Source organism: Cygnus olor, chromosome 14 (genome assembly GCF_009769625.2).
Source record: "Cygnus olor isolate bCygOlo1 chromosome 14, bCygOlo1.pri.v2, whole genome shotgun sequence".
NCBI classification, from domain to species: domain Eukaryota; kingdom Metazoa; phylum Chordata; class Aves; order Anseriformes; family Anatidae; genus Cygnus; species Cygnus olor.
Window position 1 is genome coordinate 15,300,621 of NC_049182.1, and position 17,516 is coordinate 15,318,136.

Below are 17,516 nucleotides of genomic sequence, written 5' to 3' on the forward strand. Positions count from 1 at the left end.
CCGGCGCCGAGAATGATGTAATGAATATGAAATTTGTTCTTGTCTGTTTCTGAATGACAATGTAACAGTTTTCCATGGCAATTTAAATCTCTGGATTTACTGAAATGAAAACCAAGAAACAAAATTATTTGGTAGAATGTTAGTTTCTCATCTCCCGAAGTCTATCTGTTACAGAATGGCCAATCAAGGCAGAGATTAAATGGCTGCATTTTCATATAACATGCCATAAATTAATCAGCGTTATTTCAAAAGTGGAGCTGACAGTGTTTTTTCTTGCTGTGGTTGTTACTCACACCAAGTTAAGTAATAGGTTGGCATGGCTGTAAAAGAAACGTGGTAACTGAGCAAGGAATCATTTGTTGGCCGGAGGAAAAGAGAAGTGTGAAGTTGCAGGGAAGTTTTCTTGGTATGGGGAGGAAACCAATCTTTCACAGGTAAATTGCATAGAAGGAAAAAGGCTGTGATCTCAGTTGTGGAAGCGTTGCTCCTGCAGTTTCCCCACCCTCCTATAAGCGTTGTTCCTCTGGGGCTGTGTGTGCGTGCCCGTGTGCAGACTTGCTACCTGGAGGCTGAGGCTCGTATACACGTAGCTGCTGAATTTGTGTAGTCTGCAGATTTTCTGAGAATAATTGCCTTGTGAGTTTGTGTAGTTTCAAGATCTAGTTGGATGGAAATACAATGCTGGTTAATTGAGGTTAATAAACCCCTCCCTGTTCCAGCTTCCTCGATGTGCCTAGAGATAGCATTATCTGGTGGATATTGAATGCTGGTGTTGACATATTTTTTTAAGCGCATAAGTCTTTATAATAGGAGATATAGTGAATTAAAATAGACTGTCTCAAGTCTATTTTGTATTTGCTGTAATTTTGGTATGGGAACTTCTCCAGCACACATGTAAGGGGAAAACTCAGAAGGCCTAACTTGGAAAAACCGAAACTATTGCAAACTGTGATTTGGGTCAGTTAATATCAGAACTGTAACATTAAATACTCATTTACAGTACAACTTTTTGTTCCATTAGTTTAAGGCTATGCTCCTGAGAAGCCATACTGACTGCAGTATTGCCTTAGTGGTGTAAAGTAGGTTCGTAAATCTTAAACCACTTGTAGGTTGCAAATGTGTCTTCAGATCATTTTCAATTTCTGAAGAAATAACAGTTGTTGTAACTGGGATATGGTGTGTATCCTAACACTGTACTGAAAATCACTTAGGTTTTTGTACAAATTTTATGGATGACAGAGTGATAGCACAGGTTTATAAAGTGCCTTGTCCCCTGGGTTGCTAGAATTAGTCCGCACCTGCAGCCTGTTGCCCCTGCTGTCCCCCCACGCTGCCCAGGAATGTGTCGGTGCTCCAGTGGGAGTGGTGTGATCCTCACCCCTCTCACCCCAGCCTTCTAAGTCGTGATTTACATGGTTTACTCCATGTTTAGAAACTCTAAGTAAAACACAGAAGGAACAGGACAGGTTTTTGTTTTCGAGAAAAACATTGCTTGCTATCATCAGCTGCAAATTCTCCCTTCAGTTCAAGCATGTAGTGTGATGATTTCAGGTAAGGGATGAGTGGTTTGGGTTCCCTGGTCGTCAATCCTCCTAATAAGCTTCCAGCAAAGATTGGCTGTTGTTTTTCCCCCTCAAAAGCATGCTCTAACAGAGCTGGTGAGTAAGAGATACTGGAGGGAAAAGGAATTGAAGTATTCCACTGCAAGTGCTCAGGATAGTGGAGGACTTAGCCTGATTAGAGTGGTAAAAAACAAGCGTATAGCAAGTATTATAACTTGAACTTTTATATTCATTTCAGTAAAATCTCAGTGAGTAGCAGTAGAATGTTTTACAGTGTTTGCACATGAGTTTTCACTGTAATAGGAGGCATGTGAGTTCCTGACTTCTTCAGGTGGGACATATGCTGCAGTGTATTTTCACTGTGGTTGATAGAGGACTGTTTTTCAAAACGCCAAATTGTAATGCTATAGAATATGCCATTGTGGGTTGCAATCGTAGTACAAATGTGCACATCTTTGATCTGTAGTGTATGCTTTTCTAACATGGCTGCGGTTGTAGTTTGTTTTCATTGTGTGCAAAACGTAACTCCTTTACTCCTTGTGACGTCAGCAGGGGTCATCTTGAGAATGTCATCTTGAAACTCGTTCAGTATTTTTTTTAAGAATGAAGGCAATTGTTCGTGAGACTTGGATAAGTTATGCCTAACTTACTGAATTCATAGTGTTTTCTTTTAGGGTAATACTCTGTTTTAACACTTTTCCTTGTAGCTTTTCAAAAAACTAAAAACCTTGCTAGCTTATTAAAACATTGTCTAAGTCTTCAAATATTTAAATCCTTGTACACCTTTTCTGATTTAACAGAACAAGTTGAAATTAAACCTTGATCTTTTATTACTATACATCATTATTTATAGTTCTTTTTCACACTGTACAGTCACAGTGGGATTTTTTCTATGCCCTTCAGCGGCATATACATCAGGCACTAAAAGAATAAATGTGTTACCTTTTGGTGGTAGATAACAATTAAGAAGGTGTCTCAGAGTGTTTCTGGAGCTGAATTTCAAGAGATTTCCTTAATTTTAGCATGCAATTTTCTATTTTTGGTTGAGCTATATATCCCTGTTCCACTTACAGCACTTGAAGAATGTGGTCTGCTAGGAACAGATGGTGTCATTTAAGTTTTATACTGATTCTACTTAAACTTCTAAATGAAGTCCTTATGCTTTTAAATGTTTAGTTAAGACTTACTGATTGTTAGCAAATTGAGAAAAGTTGGTCACAACTGATTACCTGTTTAGAGACTGAAAGAGGTAATTGTCTCAATTTTTAAAACTTTGTAGTCATTAACATCATTAGTGGATTCCTGTCATCTTCCAAAGGAAATAGTGAAGTTGGTTCATAAACTTGGAATCATAGGTAGATTTAGGCTTTTCCAAAAGGCAGGAAGTGGTAAAACATGCATGTGGTTTTCTTTAGTTAGGAAATTAACTCTGATTCTCCATCAGTGGAGCTGATACAAATGAGGAATCACTAATGTATGTGTTCTACTCTGACACTGTCAAAACAGATTATTTGAAGGTACAAAAATGATATGTTTTCGTCAGCTATTTCACTCCCTTTATGCAGCTACAGAAGCTGTTGTTTGTATAAACCGCTTTTCACGCATTTCCAGGGTTTCAGAGTTACTAAAGAATATTGTTTGTGGTTTGCACTCGTTTTTTGCCTGACAACTGAGATATTGAAAATAATTATTGAAAATAATTCAGTTAGTTTCTTTCATTTAAATATGTATGAAAATACTTAAAAAACAAGCAAACAAAAACCCACAAACCTCAGAAATACCAAGCACAAAATTCTAGGTGAAAAATTGCCTTTGAAATTTTTACAAATCAAATCTGCAAGGGAATGAATGAATAAGCACGATATAATACTCCATACTATCTACACGTTCCCCAAAGCAATGCAGTATGTGTCCTATTGCTTTTGCTGGGAGGTTGCTGGTAGTAAATCTTGTGAGTAAAGGGAAAAGACGACTGCTTGCCAACACTAGTTCCTGTTCTTCAGATACAGCATAGTGAGAGAGTTGTGGTATTGTTGTCCCCATACCCCCCCCCCCAAAAAAAAAAAAAAAAAATGTAGCCACCATGATTAAGACATTGTCATTTGCTTTCCATGCCAGGCTTAGCAGAAGCAGGACTTTGTGTGATCCCTACCATGCTTCAGTGGAAAGTCAGCCAATAGGTCAGGCTTGAACAAACCCAGTTGTCTTTGTAGCAGCAGGGATTATGGAGAGCTCATGTGATTGTGTTTGCTGTCAGGGCTGTAATCTCTGGCAGGGGAAAAAGGGCAGTCTATCTAACTCACCAAAGAGATCGGGTGCTCAATCCCTCCTGTCATTGTGAATTTGCATTGCAGTTCCTTTCTTAACTTATAGAACTGCAGAGGAATTTTGGGGTAGCCTGGAAGTCTCCTTTGTCAATGAAACATATCTGTAAGCCCAGTTCTGCATGCCCATGACAGTAAAGCTGCTACTCAGAGGCTTTCTGTCTGCAAAATGTCCCTGTTATTTTTGAATGATAACAATTGAATGCTGGTAAGGAACGCTGCTGCCAGTCCCTTGTCCCTTGCCCTCCCAGTCATGGTAATTTTGATAATTTTGGATTTGGATGAAAAATGTTTTAACAACAGCCCTGCAGTTACGCTGTCATGAAGTGTGAAGTTGTATGTTTTGATGTGTTATCTGAGAGGCTTGCAAATTCATCTGCTACTTAATGTTACCAAAGACCTCACAACCATGGAAAATTTGCATCTCTAGTAAGTGTAGAGTTTTTCAGAAAAAAAAAAAAAATCAGAAAAAAATTTTTTCATTGCATTGCCATTGGCACTGTGTGTTTTTTTGCTAATAAATGGCCTTCAGTTACATGGGTGTACTTTACCCAACAGTATGGTGAATTGCTGTGGAACAAATTTGGTTCAGCCTGGTAGATGGGAACTGAAGGCTTTCCTGCTAACAAAGTGATTCCACTTAAAGAGATGCAGATGTGCAGTGAAGTCTCTGTGAAGCAGAACACTCGACGTTGTATGTTTGTTTAAATAGAAATTAGTCTCCTTTTGACATATCTGAATAAACTTAATCAGCTTCAGGAAACTAATGAGTTGACTGTATAAAATGGGGTAGAAATATTGATTCAATCACTAATAAGAAAAAATTAAAAATGAAATTGTCGTCTTTTAATGTGTAGATTAAAAGCAGATGCTATAGATGAATGAATGCATGGATTAATATTGTTTTTTTGTTGTCAGAATTTATGTTGATGGGAAATGGAGGAAATGTACCCTTACAGAAATATTTTGTAGTGGTTGTTAACACCTTATATTCTTTCTGGCGCTTTACTGTTTGGTGTACTGTAGTATAAATGTGTAAGCTGTTAACAGCAGGATGAACATTCAAGTTGAACAACCACCTGCTCCCATAACTGAATCGTTATTTAAATTCCCTTTGCTTTTCACAGGTTTAAACTCTGTCAGGGATTCAGATTTACAATGCAGGACATCACATGCAAAACTTTCAGTGCCATGCTCTTACTAGTTCTTGCATGCTCTATGTGTCCGGTTTGGCTTTCAGTGGACTTTAGTGTAAAATGGAATGTCCAAGACAGTGTGTAACAGGATTGGACATCAAATGGAGCAGACAGTAACGATCCTTCTGAAGTCATCAATACTTACAAAGCAGGAGGAAATCCACCCCTTACCCCGCTGCCTAGGAAAGTGTTTGTAGGAGCAAGAAAGCTATCCCAAGAACGTCAAGTGGTGCTGAGACTTAGTTTTTCCAACTTGAATTGTCTCCTGAACTTGTCAGCTAATACTGTGTTGTTGTGTTTTTTTTTTTTCCACAATGAAGTGCTTGTTACTCTTAAGCAGATATATTCTGAATGTTATTAGTTTTAACTTACAAAACCATCAAATACGTGAGGTACTGGAATAAAAATTCAATGCAGACTGAAGCAAAAAATAAAAAATTCAACTGATTCAAAATATTTGCTTGATGTTAAGGTTATATAAAGCTTCAAAGTACAGGGGTTAACAACAATCTTTGTCAGTAGTCTCTTGGATACAACTGTGGTTTAATGTCATTTGTGATGCATACTTACTTGTGCAGTGAGTGACACTTTTTCAAGAGTCTAGCTACTGGAGACTTTTATGAATTTAGCTGTTGAGCATTGTCTCTATTTAATAGAGCCGAATTTGCTAGTTTTAAGAGCGAGGATTTATATTACATATTTTTCAGACAAATTTCTCTACTTTGAGCTGTAATCTGACCGTTATCTTCTGTTAGTTAAGAAATATTCCCACGTTACGATTTCCAAGTGGTGTAAATTGCTGTTCTGTGTCCAGCTCAGCCTGCTGCATCTTGTTTTTTAACTTGTCCTTGTTAAATTGGCAGGAGCTGACTACAAAAATGAAAGTTGGCTATGAGTAAATAATTAGTTGTGTGTTGCCATGAATAATCGGGTAGAGACATGAATAGTTAACACTGTGGTTGAGCTGTAGCTAATAAAATAACACGGTGTGCACACAAGAATTCTGTGATTACTTAAGCCGCACTGTGAAAACTTTTTTTTTAACCTTCTTTCAAGCCTTTTCGTATAGGTAAGGAGAAGGCATCTGGCTGATGAGTGTGTCAGTAACCCAATAGCATCACTTTTCTCTTTTAGTTCCCTGTTTAAGCACAAAGTGCAATTATTGTGGCTTTGGCCAAGCAGCTTCTTTCTACATGACATTCATATCTTGGCTGTAAGGGATCTTAATCCAATATCAGAGTTAAACACTGTTTAGCAGTAGTCCCAGGATGCTAGTCTAGGTCCCAGGTTTTGCCATCAATCTCTTTCACGGAGAAAATGTTCATGTTAAAGGGAATGCAGCCCTTATGTATTTAATTTCAGGCTGACTGGACTTGGGGAATATTTAGAGATAACAAAACCAGATCTCATTGTGCGTAGGGTAAACGTGTCTGATTTGCTAATCCAGAGGAGAAAAAACAACATCTAGGCCAGGATTTGTCAGACCAAAAGCATGTAGAAATTAGATTTGCCAAATGAATGGGATTCTTCTTTTCCTGATGGTTCTTCAGTCTGTTTCCAGAAGTTGGCTTCTTTCTTTCATACCAGGCATTCTCTGCACAAACCCTCCCAGTGTCAGTAGGAAAACCTCAGGTTTGGTAGAGACTGCAGCTCCACACTCTTCATGTTGGCCCAGTATCGTTGTGGATGCTGAAACCACATGATGTGTGGTGAAGCCATGCTGTACTGCAGGCATGAAGAAGCCAGCCTGCAACATGTAGAGGGTGCAGGAAGGTGATTGACTCGTGTTATCATGCAAGCAGATTTTCTTAGTTTTTCTGTCCTCAGTAAGAATTGTTCTATGAGTTTAGGATTGGCATACTAAATGTTTATGCCTTGAATTTGTGGATTCTTTTAGTAAGATCAGAGTGAACTGCTTCTTCAGTGCTTTTCTTTGCAGTTCGTCTCCCGCCTGCCAGTTCTTAATGCAACCCCAGCTAGCTTTTTACATGTGGTACTGCTGTTGCTCATCACGTCTTCCTGCTGGACTCCCTGTGTGAGGAATGTGTCTAACTTTAATTTCAGAGGTATGTTACCCTTCCCTGAAGACTGTATTGTCTCATGCTTGTATTTACCTACCTGACTGAGGAAATTGCTATATACTCTATCTAGGCCACCGTCCCTTGCAGTTATCTTTCTGCGAAGCTTTGTTTTTAATCTTGACAGAAGACATGAGGATATAGGGAGACTGATACTGGTGTGGTGTTGCTGAGTCTGGTATATCCTGGACTGTCAGTTACTGTTGTTTCTGTTTAGCTTCAGTTAATATGGGAGAAGGCAAATATACTTGAGAGAAACTTTATCCCAAAAGAAGAAATAAGGATGGGGTTTAATGAGAAGACAACAGACAAGCCCTGAAATCCTGACAGTACTTAAATGTTGATTGATTTACTTTGTATGTTTCAAAAACACATAGCTGACATATTAACAATGAGATAAAAAGAATGTTTAAGAGGAGCAATTTAGGGCATGTGATCTTTGTAAAGTTGATACACTCTAATCTGTAAGAATGTAAATTGTATATGCTTGAATCCCATGTAATCATGTAGTGTGCAACTCTTCGTTCTTGAGATGATTTCTCATATATTTCAGAAGAACTGCAAAAATAATCTTAATACAAATAATACAACTAAACCAAAACATAATATTTAGAGACTGCAATGAAGTATGGCATACCGTATGTATTCAATAAAAATAAGGGTTGTGTCTCAAGTAAATAACTTAGGAAAAAAGCCCAAAGTTCTCACATAAGCTCTCCTGCCAGCTGCTTCAATGAGAAAGATCTTCATATTTAGACGTGACTCCTGCATTTATCCTGTTGATTAAAATGGTAACATAATGATTTTTCAATCTGTAGAGCTTCAATTCAAAGTAATCGTCTTTTAGGTGGAAACCCTGAAGAAACTCTACCTGGTAATAGTGTTAGCTGCAGCGCTTTGACTAAATTGTGTTTGGTGTTTTGCTCGCATGGTGCTAGTACCAGCCTTCTTAATGCCCTTGCAGGAAATACCACATTCAGGTATATCCTTCTAGGAGATTCTGCACATATTCATGTTTACAAAGTTTTTGATTATATGAAGTGACTTAAGCACTTGTTCCAATTTTGAAGTGTTTAACATACTTTACATTAGTGATTGCTCATACTGTGGATTCTTTTAATAAGAAACATGGCTCATCTAATTGGGTGTTTTTCGAGGTTTTTCTTGAAAACAGGAATTTCTCAGTTAACTGCTTTTGTGTGATTCCTTATGTCAGTAACAGCTCAGTTCCTCCAGAATGAAACACCAATGCAATTATAGGCCAGAGGTGCAAATGCCCCTTGCCTTGGGAGAAACAGGCTTCGTCCATCAATTAGAGGCATTTAACGGTTCCCAAGGTAATTTAAATGTTTGCAGCCAGTAATGACAGCTAATTCTCACTCTTTCAGTCTGAAGGAGCTATGGTACTGCTTACCCTGTAAGTCTCTTCACATCTCTCCAGGTGGTCAAGACCCATAATGCTGACCTAGGCAGTTGCAGTTCTATGCCAAGATGTATTCTGTTATAGTTAAACTATACTTTGTTGGAACTAGCTTGTCTTCATTGTGCGTAAAACGTTCATGCTTCCACTTGCTGTAATAATAAAACACTTCATATTAATCCTTTGCAGTTAATGGAAACCAACTATAGAAATAGTTCTAAGTTTTCTATCCAAAACAGTAGGTATGATACAGCTAATTCAAAAATGTCTATGCTGTTAAGATGCTAGTTTTGATTGAAACCATTTGTAATAGTAAAATGGCCTTACTGTTTTTATAAGTTGACTTGTATCCATTAAGTTCAAATATCTCTTTTAGAAATATCTCTTCTAGAAAGCTTTTTGGATTATTAGAGTATAAAAAAAGAAGTGTCCTATACTCATAACATAGAAATGTTATGTTTGTGTTTTTATTTTAATGCACCTGTACTTTTAATAAATGATTCCAAGTTGAGGACTAAAATGACAGAACACTCCCTTAGTCTTGATTTGGTGTAAGAGAGTAGTTTATTCCTTATTTAGAAGCAATATTTTTTTTGGAAGCTATTAAATTGACAGTGTATCACATTCAATATATTTATACTAATCTGCTACCTCAAGACGACCTTCATCTCTCTCCTATTACTAGTTAAGCTTATATGGTTTGAAACTGTTAACGTAAAATCATTGAAAAAACAAACAAACTATTTTCTTATATATTTTTTTGTTAACCTAGAGCTTGAACTGCTGGTTTAATCCACTATCATAGATAGTCTCAACTTTCTCAGTTTATGTTAAGTTGGTGTGACTTATGCTTGCAGTGGTTGCTCTTTGGAAGTGAGTGAGCATCAATCAGCGTGACCAGTGTGTATGAATAACAACCAAGAAATCATAGAAGCTACGCCAGTGCTTAACAATAATCTTGAGAAGTGTCCAACTATCTGCTTCGTTGGCTGGAAGTTTAAGCCTAGTGAGGTGATGAAATCCATTCAGTGTTATTACATACCTTGCACATTCAGTGCTATTATATATCCTGTATAGGCAAGTCTCTTGGTTTGACATCTGAGTCTTCTCTTGGCAAGTGATAATTCTGTGTGTTGTTGAAGTAGTTGATGTGGGAACGTGAACAAAATTAAACTAGATGCCCAAAGAAAAACAATGCTGTAATGTCTGGTTCGCATTCAGATATTACTGTTATGTAGACTGACTTTTTTTTTTAAAGATATGCGTTAAGTACAGCACCTCTTTTGAAGATCATAGTCTTTAAAAAAGCATTCAGATGGGTGTGGTAATTTTAGTATTTTATATACAAAGAAACTGAAAGTCAAGAGAGGGTATGGACTTTTACTAGACCATCTAATGGGTTATTCTGGCCGGAGCACTCAGAAGTTTGACATCAGGCCAGACACCATGTAATACAGGAGTGGAACCCCCTTTCTAAGAAAGATGTACTGTAACTCCTCGTGTTCTGGGACTGTGTAAGCTCTGCCACCCTTCATGTTCATGATGTTATTGAAAATAGAACCATTTGCAAAATGGTTCACTATCACATTAAATTAAGAAAATAGTTTAAAAAAAAAAAAAGCTTAATAACAGATCTGTTGAATGAAGTGGTAAGGAAAGATGGATTCCTAAGAAAAGCTTCAAGAACCCTAACCAGCCCAATATTTGCACTGGACTTACCTCCTAAGGCAACTATTCTAATACATAGATGTAGAGAAACAGAAGATATGTCTGTTGATACATAACCCCTGCAAACTGGGAAATTATACTTTTAAAGAGAATTCTCAAAGTGCAGAGTAACACCAGTAATCTTTCTTTAAATTAATTTTAAGGTTTCATTGCAGTGGGCATGTGGCTCTGATCCTGTTAGCTGGAAAAAGCCACTTCCTCTGCCTTGGCTAACCGAATGCTGCTCCTTAACCTTGATATCCAGGCAAGCTTTTGGTGGATGGAATGATGCTATCATGTGTCCATCGAGCTGACCTGCTCGATGACGGGGTTGGTGTTTTAGCACTGGCAGGTGGACAAATGTCAGAAAGCAGAGCTGTGGTTTTGAAGAGGAAATTGTTGCTTTCTCTTCATTTAAAAGTTCTTTTAGCAACTGCGGGCTCTGTAAGATATGTTTGTTCGTAGAAGGGGTGACCAGTTGATATTGACAATCATGAATAGGATGCCTTTATTTCCTTTCCTTTTGTTACCCTGTGACTTTTATTTCTGTGACTAAAGAGGTTAACAGAAAGCTTCCCACCTTAAAGGGCTTAACCAGATTTCACAAAGTTTCTGTGTTGATCTGAGATGGAAAAAAACAATGATTTTCGTCTGTCCATTTAATTGCTTAGGTTAAGTTTAAAGGGAAGAATGATAGTTTGTAGATGACTACAGATTTTATATAAATCTGTGTCGCGTTAAGGGGTGTAGCCGATTAACCATTGTGGGTCCGGTCGGATTCAGGGTACTGAACTATCACAATCACAGATTCACCAATAACGCATTAAGCGATATGGGTCTGGTCGGATTCAGAGCACTGAACTACCACAGTCACAGATTCACCAGTAACGTATAACCGCCCTTACTCTAGTTGCGTTCAAAGAGAACTATCATGGCTAGGAACAATGCAGTTAAGTGCAATTTATTACAGCAACAGGTACACAGGTTCTTTGGATTGCTGGCGATAGTTACTGTCTGCAAAAGCAAGCTAGCATGCATGAAATACGCAGGTGCACAGCCTGGAAATTAATGCGTTAAAAGGCACAAAGACTCTACAGAGATTTCTAAGTTTCCATGGAGACACACAGTATAACCAAATGTTCAAATCTCACCCAAAGGCGTCCCAATGGGGGGGGAATAGAGGCTCAGCCCATCGACTGATCCCAGGAGTCAGGAGATCCTCAGGAAGGTATCTTCCCCAACATCCCCTCTCTCTTAGGCCAATTGATATTATTTTCTATCTTTTAGGTGGAGCATGAGTGACTCTAGTCAAGCATATCTTAGTTATAATTGGTGAAAAGTTTGCCCGTCTCCGTTTAAAGTAATAGGCTCCGAGAAATTCAGAGCGCATGCTCAGTGAGGGGTGGTCGCACCTTGGAGGTGGGTAGCTTTTGGGATGGAGGTGTATTTTGGTATTATAATGATACTATAATGAGCAAAAGTACACTAGAGTACAGCATTTGTCAAAACATGACAGGTCGTTGGCTCAGGGTAGCAAAAAGTGCGGCTTATCAGTCTCGGTGTGCACAAGAACAATCAAGTCCCCACCTGGTCACAGAGCCTAGCCGTGGTGTCTCCACTCCGCTCTACGCTCCATACTGTTCCTTAGAGCTAGCACACCAGGTTCCCCCAGCGCGATAGCATCTAAGGTTGGAAGCCTAGGGAACGCTCAGGTAATGCAGCTATGCCCTACCCTGAAAGTCTCTTCAATGCTGTACATTTTCTTTAAAATGTGAATGTTAGTTTTATTTTCCTAGTTACTTTAGGCAATTGCACCACAATCCGTTAAATCTGTTTTGACCCCTTTGTAAAAAGAAAGAAAAACAGTGGTGCTGTCTTAAAGATATTTGCTGTAGTTCAGAATATGAAGACATTGCAATAAAACATCTGGCGTTCATTTCACTCCCTAAAAGACTGTAGGAAAGATCCAAAAGCCTTTGGCCAAAGGTTAATTTAATCCCTTTTGTATTGTATTGGGTTTAAAAGGCTAAGGAAAAAAATGTTTTGTGAGGCTCAAATTCATCGGTATTTTGTATTCTTAAAGAAGCTAAGGTACCTGCTCTTATAGGTGCATTATTCTCTTCCTATTGTATTGGAACAGATTTCTCAACTTCATATATAAGGTTATGCAGAAGGGATTGGTATCTGGTATATCATATCTATGTGCCAATACGGGCAATGTTACCAGAAAGGATAACAGTGCTAAGGACAGGGCTGACTTTTTCTTCAGGATTTTTTTGGTGGGATCTATCCAAGAGACATTTCTGTGTACAGCGTAATGCCTAGATGTCTCTTGTTCCAATACATTATTCCACGAGACTGCAAATCTTGGCCTCACAGATCAAGATAGCCTGCTGGGTTGTGAAGTGGGAGGAAGAGGCCATGGTGCTAGACTGTAGATCTAAGAGAAAGGGGTGCTTAAGGGATTCTAATTGGTGCCCCAAGTGATTTCTCATTTAAAGAGTAGGAAATCTTTGTGGCATTATTCTTTTTTCATCTTATAGTGTATTACTACTTTCGAAACTGTGCGTTGGATTTCAGCCTTAGGTGTACAATAAAATTGCAGCTGGGCATAATTAAAGTTATCTCTGGCAGGATTTTAGGACTTACTTTTTCTTTTTATTCTGTGTAATAGTCGGATCAAGGATTTCGTATAAGCTATGGTGGAAGCCTATTTTCTCATTTTACTACTTTGATCAGTTTAACGTTGATTTAATTTGTAATGGCTGTTTTCTTTATTGCTGGATTGTAGGCTAAGTGTTGACCAATTATCTTCATTTGTGTGTTAAATTGGAATTTTAGAGATGCTTTGCATTCCTTTGCAGGGAAGGTTTGTGACATGCCACTGTAAGTTGTTAACAGATAGCTTATTTTAAGAACTGATGGACCTGTCACCCTGCCCTGCCTGATTATCCCTGTGCCCTCTTAACTGCTGTGTATTGATTCCAATTAACATGACTGACATCCACTGCTGAGGGTGAAGTTAATCAACTTGAGGATCCCCTGTTGTGAATTCATTTCCTCCTCTGAGCTTGTCCTGCTCAGTTGAGCATTTAAAGAGACTAACACAGACACTGCACAGGCATGTCCAATCTGTACAGCAAGTCTAAGCCCAATGCCTTGGAAACACAAGTAGCTTTTTACAAGCAGTCCTGGCCAAGCTATGTTGATACACTTTTCAAAGGTCAAGCAAACTACCTTTTCCTTCTACCTTGATTACTGACTGCTGGAAGAGGTCATCAAACTTCAAATTTCAGCAAAGATATTTTTCAGCTAAGAAATAACTCATATGAAACAATGGGGTGTTTTGTTAGCGATGGTGGCATCCCTTTTTGTTTTTGTGGTTTGGATGTGAAGCATGGATTTCTTAGAAAAATATTTTTAGAGTAGTAGAAATGTAAAGATTACCTGAATGGAGAATTTCCTAAGTAATTAGTAAGTATAATAGACAAAATGTTTGTGTTTATCATCTGTAGTTGGTGATTGTAATTGAAATGAATATCCTATTGAGTACAAAATAGTTACTTCTGGCAGCAGTTGCACATTGAGCGCCTGATCAGATTATCTGAAACCTCAGCTATCCCTTAGGTTACAACATTTGACCCTAGCTTTAGCTATAAAAATTAGCAACCATGGGCTAAAATGTCTGGCTAGGTTGGCTTAAATAGTTAAGATAAAAATAGAGAAGGAATAGGAGAGCTGGAATAATAATACCGAATTGATAACTATCTTGATTTCCCATGCCAATTCAGCAATTTGTAGCTGTTAGAATGTGAGCTACCATCTGGCTTCATAGATCTTTATCTCATACTAAATTACTGTGACCTGTACAGTTCTTTACTGAAAGTTTGTAATTGTGACAAGCAGCAAATAAAGAGAAGACACTACTGAGCCCCCAGATAAGGCTGTTACTCCCCTCTGGAGGTTAAAATCATCGCGTTTTAATAGTTTCCTAGGTAGCTTATGAAGCTAAGCTCCTTGTATAAACGGTGCATCTGCACTGCTTTTCTAACTGCATAGCTCCAGTGTACTCATGTAGGAAAGATGGTCACTAGTGTAGGACCTGCTCTGTCAACAGAAATGCTGTTTTCAAGTGATTTTCCTTTACCTTACTTGACTACTTCCATAAATCTTGAGTTGAGAGGCGTTGTGTGGAAAACAAACCCAGAATGTACTCACAGCCTTCTTACCATTGCTGTGACTTTACGCTTTTTAGTTTGCCACGTCTGCTACTTTTTTGTGTTTCTACTGCATCATGATATCCACAGCATCAATGGGAGTAGTAATTGTGCTTGTTCTTGTTTTACTTTCTTGACCACACTGAGCATAACAGGTATACAATGAGGTATTGTTCAAGTAATATCTGAACCACTTTACACAATCTGTCTCCAAACTCCAACCGAGTCTTGCTAACCAGTTCCTCTGTTCTGTCTCACAGCTGCTTACAAATTTGCTATAAATTACAAAAGATTTATTACCTACAAGGCCATTTGTTTCTGACTTCCATGTGAAAACTTCTGGCTGCAAAATAGAAGGGCTATGGAATGGTCACTTGTGTTTCAAGACCTGCTAAAATTAAAGGTGAATTGTTTACTTGAACTAAGTGCAGTCTCGCGTAAATTTTAGATTTTGTTAGTCCCAGTTTAGAACTGAAGTTAAATTGAACAAAGACCTCATTTACCTTGAAATCAAATTTATGTCTAACCTTTAATAGTTGTTGCATCAACATTTATGAATTAAATGCTGTGTTCGGAGATAAAAGGCTTTGCTCTTCCTGAATGTTGAACTCGATACCTGACTATTCACATACAATCCTGCTGAAAATATTACTGGCACTGTGGTTGCAATTGTTGCTCTTAGCGACTGAGAGGTGAAGGCGTGAATCATGAAGGATGCAAGCACTCTGTATGCTTAACTCAAAATCCTTATAGTCCAGCTGCTTATTTTGGTTTTTAGCTTGTGTCCTGGTATTTCACAATATAACATAAGGGACTGCACTGTCTGTAGTAGCTTATCCAAGCAATGTATTTCGTTGTAGTAGCAAAATGAGGGTGGAGAGTTAGCCTTTAATTTCTCTTATCCTTGTTATTTTTGGAACATGCCTGCAGGTATGATGGTTAGCAGACTTTGATAACAGATGTTAAAATGAAGTCAGCCTTTATTGGAGATTTCCAGTTCAGACAGTAGCTCCCAGAGAAATAGTCTGGGAAAACTGGGATTTTGTGCTCTTGTTTAGTACAAACATTAAAAAATTATCTCTAAATGAGTAGATAGTGAATATTTGTACACTTGTCACTTACACCTTTGTCTCTGTGTACTTATAGAAGGCCTGTATTTAAATTAAAACCATATTCCGTAAGAACTCTTCAGTCTTCCGTCATTATGTTGCATTCCTAGCATTACTTTTGTGGTTAATTATTAGGAAATGGAATCACCTAAGTAAACAGATTTGTGCACACATCTTCAAATTAGTAAGTCTAATAATAATTTGTCAAATGAGTTGTCAATCTGAGTATATGCCTGTTCTTTTTTAAAGTCAGATTATTGCTTGGTACTAACTCATTGTATCGTATTGGAAACTTCAGCTTAATAGTTGCTTGCCATTAAACAACATATATATAGCAGGAATTGTCATGGTGAACAATTGTTCTGTTTCAGAGATCTCAGTGTTTCCTAAATGGACAGGTAAAAATACCTGTATTATTATTGTCATTGTTTGGCCAGCTTTTTTTTCTACTACTTTTTGATACATTGTCAGCAGGTATAATAAATGATATAACATTGTGGCACTGGGTAAGGATGTTGGATACTGACTTAGATACCACAAGGATAATCTCTCTAATTTAAAAGATATTTTCTGTTTTTTGATGAATGGGTTCAGGTTTCATCTGGTTTCCCATAGTTACTGGGAAGCAGTAGTGCAGGAAGTGAAACAGCGAGGTTGGGTCTTGTGTTATTTATAGGTCCAAAGCCTCATATTAAAGCTTTATATCAGAGAATTTTACAATGAGTAGACTTTGAGAATTACAGCCTTTAAAAAGAGGCAAATAAACAAGGTGGGACATTGAAGGAGCTGGGCTATCTGTTGTCCCATGCCTTAATAGTTAGATGTGATTTTAAAAGAAGAGAGAAAACTGAGGAGAGTCATAAATCAATGTGAGCAATGAACTTTTTGAGGGGAGTCAGTGTAGTTGATAGCGTGAGTCTGTATGGGCTTTTAAAGCAAGGCTGCATTATTTGGTCATATCAATTACATTTAAGGAGAATCCATAGGCCAGATGTCTTAGTTAAACTTATGGTCCAGCCAGGAAAAAAAAAAAAAAATTGAAGACTATTTCCTTTTGTGATTCCTGTATTTCTTCCTACACGTGGGTATATTTGTTTAAATTTGGTTTATTTTTTAAAAATTTGACCTCTTATCAGCTGAACATGAGAAGCAGGTGTGGAAAGAAATGTGGTTTGGAGACACAAGGCTCTTGCATCTTCTTTGATTCTCTCTGTGCTTTCTGAGTAGGGGCTTCGGGATCAGCTGTATTCCTTAATTATTCTCATTCTTACATGAGCATCATGCAGGGTGCATAGCATACGTAGCATAGTGAGGGGAGAAATCAGTGCTGGCAGTGGGGGAGGTGTATTTGCTTTTTCAGAGTTACCTTTGTGTTCAGTATTCGTCTTCTGGAATTGATCCAAAACCATTGAAGAGTGTATTGATTAATTCTGTTGGGAATGTAAAGTTTATATGGTGTGTTCAGGCTATTGGCTTGGAATGGGAACTGAATAGGATGTAATGGTTTGTATCTAAAATTTAAAGTAATGGGAACATAGTTACAGTTAGGCAAATCATTAGTTGGTATTATGTGTGGTGCCATTTTCTATCTTCAACAAGCTTTTTGCAGCCATCTTATGTCTACATTTGGATAAAAATAAAATGGAAAATACCTAAAATGATCATAAGCCTTACGATTATAACAGTTGCACTTATAGCAGATGGGCACTGTGCATGATAGGAAATCTTTTAGCTCATGTGCCTTTGATAATTTCTAATGTAGGGAGTCAACCTTGTGAAATAAATTGATCTTTCAAGCAATGATTTTAATAATGCAACTGAAAACTTTTTTTGTTATGTAGAACAGTTCTTCCTGGTCTTAACTTTGACGATTAAATTCATTTTTCATGAATTCACAGTGCCT

General features: G+C 37.8%; 1 protein-coding gene and 1 long non-coding RNA gene across 7 annotated transcripts in view; both read left to right on the top strand.

Annotated features, from left to right (window-relative positions):
* The window catches only part of SLIT3 (slit guidance ligand 3), a 513,498-nt gene that overhangs the window by 119,584 nt on the left and 376,398 nt on the right, over positions 1 to 17,516 (top strand). The window lies entirely within an intron of this gene.
* Positions 6,805 to 10,166, top strand: LOC121078036. Its single transcript, XR_005824424.1, has 2 exons — positions 6,805 to 7,148; positions 8,377 to 10,166. It is a non-coding gene; the product is annotated as an uncharacterized LOC121078036 (long non-coding RNA).